We start from the raw sequence: 2,317 nt of genomic DNA, 5'->3' as shown, positions 1-2,317 counted from the left end.
ATATGTCTTGGTTTGTTGGTCTCTATTAGGACCTGCCCAGATGATATTATTGAAGCAATTTCAAGTCTCATATTTGTCTTGGCAAGATGTGGGGATTTTCCCGAGCTTAAATTGGTTCAAAAGTTGTTCGAAGAGCGTTTCGGATCGATCGTGGCTGCTGTTTTGTGTCCTTGAAATTTTGTGAACTCACATGTCGATGGTTGTTAGATTAGTGTTCAAGGATTGTTTACTTATGAATGTTGAAACATTCATTACATTTTGTACATATCAAAGAGAAGCTTTTTGTGAAGTCTATTTTAAATCATGAGAAGCAAATATTTATTGAGATAGCAAGAGATTGCTTTCATTTAGTAATTCTGGAACATTGTTAATTGATAATGCCTTTATCAGTGATAAAGAAATATATTTTCAATTTCCTTCGGAATATGAGTTAACTATTTTGATAATTGCTTTTAATGGTATTTTATACTCTCAATCCCTTTTCTTTTATTTTCATCTTATATCATTGTACTTTCAACCCTTCTAATAATAGCAATCCAATTTTTTCCTCTTCGAAATAAAATATGTAAACTTAAAATAATATGTTTTAAATTTTGTTCTTTGATTGAGGTTGTTTGGGTGGTGTAGTTGGTTATCACGCTAGTCTCACACACTAAAGGTCCCCAGTTTGAACCCGGGCTCAGACATTTCAATTTTCTTATTTTTACTTCTCATTATTCTCTCAAACATGCATACTTTAGTTTTATTTCTATGAGAGGTTGGACAATTTTCTTTTCCTGGTTAGGATGTGCAGCGATAAGTCCACTAAAACTATATCCAAAGGATCGGTATTAGGGAGTTATTAGGGTATTAAGGGAATAATAATAATTAGATAGGAAGTTGGTTATATTTATTGGTTATAAGTAGAGGGAGAGGGGAATGGAGAACATAAGCAACATTTGGTATATGAATTAGGGCTTGAGAGTTATCTCAAGATTGAGAGGATCCAAGTATCTCGAACACTCGGTTTATCTTGTATTTCGATTATCGTTTGTCTTTCAGTGTATTCGGATTCTATCAGTTTCTTCCCGATGTTTACAAAATATGACTTCATTCAATCATTGATTGTTTTAAGATGGCGGTAAACATCCAAAGTCTATGCCTTTTCACGTCTGGCTAGAAAATGCAAGTAAAATGAGTACTGATCAAACATTCATTTTCTATCTTGAACTAGTTTGATTAGTAGAACAAACTGTCCATATAGAACAGATATTGCAGGTTGTTTTAATTTCTCCATTCGTTGTTATTGTAGAAGATTCCCTTTGATTCAAACATCCTAAGTGCTTTTGTTGGTTAACTGTTTCATCCTACTGCTTGCTTACCTGTTTCTTCTTCTTCTTTTTTAATTGTTTTTTTTTTAAAAAAAAAAAATAAAATTGTATAAGATCTACATTTGGGGCATGTTTTCTTAGGAAAGTACTTGCATGAATAATGAAATGTTTAAATTTTTAAAGTACTTGCCTCAGAATAGTTTTCTGTTTTTGCTAATAAGATCAATATTCTCGATAAATTGGTTGCTGCATTTAGGTATTGGACTCTTTATGGTGTTAAATTTTTACAGGTTCTTATAAGCATATTTATTCTATATTTGCAATATTTTATTTCATTTTTCATTATTTACGAGCTACATCTACAATCAAGTTTCAATTTCTCTGATTAGAAAGAACAAATCCGATTCCATCTTGATGTTATGGATCTTGATTTGGCACTCTTAAATAAGAAAATTGTTGCACTTACTAATGCTTCAACACTATAAAGTTTGGAGTAGATCAAATAGATTGAGTCTACTAAACAATATTAAGTCCATAGTTGCCAAAATTGTTAGGACTATATTAATCAATTCATCTTCACTCATATCTTTGTGGATGTATGCTTTAAAAACTGCTCAATACTTATTAAACAGAGTTCCTAGTATGTCAGTTCTAGATACACTTTTTAAACTGTTGACAGGAAGGAAATCCAGTTTAAGGTATCAACACGTTTGAGAGTACCAAGCAGAAGTAAAAATTCATAATTCACAGGAAAAGGAATTGGATTCAACAATAACCAATCATTTCTTCATTGCTTATCCAGAAAAATGAAAAGGATATATGTTTTATTGTTCTAATCACAGTATGTAAATAGTTGAAATTGGAAATGCAAGATTCATTGAGAATTGCAAAATTAGTAGAAGTTTGGAACAATGTAGAGTGGAAATTCAAGAAGTTAGGGTGCAAATTCTTTCATCTATCTTCTTCCCCAATTGTTTTTCATATAGTTGTTGATTCTATTAACAATC

The 2,317-nt window shown here is 31.2% G+C and overlaps 1 non-coding gene across 1 annotated transcript; it reads left to right on the top strand.

Moving 5' to 3' along the window:
* Positions 1–612: 612 nt before the first annotated feature.
* TRNAV-CAC lies at positions 613–686 on the top strand. The gene has a single exon. It is a non-coding gene; the product is annotated as a tRNA-Val (tRNA).
* The last annotated feature ends 1,631 nt before the right edge of the window (positions 687–2,317 follow it).

The sequence above is a fragment of the Benincasa hispida genome, chromosome 2 (genome assembly GCF_009727055.1).
Source record: "Benincasa hispida cultivar B227 chromosome 2, ASM972705v1, whole genome shotgun sequence".
Classification (NCBI taxonomy): Eukaryota; Viridiplantae; Streptophyta; class Magnoliopsida; order Cucurbitales; family Cucurbitaceae; genus Benincasa; species Benincasa hispida.
The sequence above is the reverse complement of the archived record's forward strand: the minus strand, read 5'-3'. Positions and strand labels throughout refer to the sequence as shown.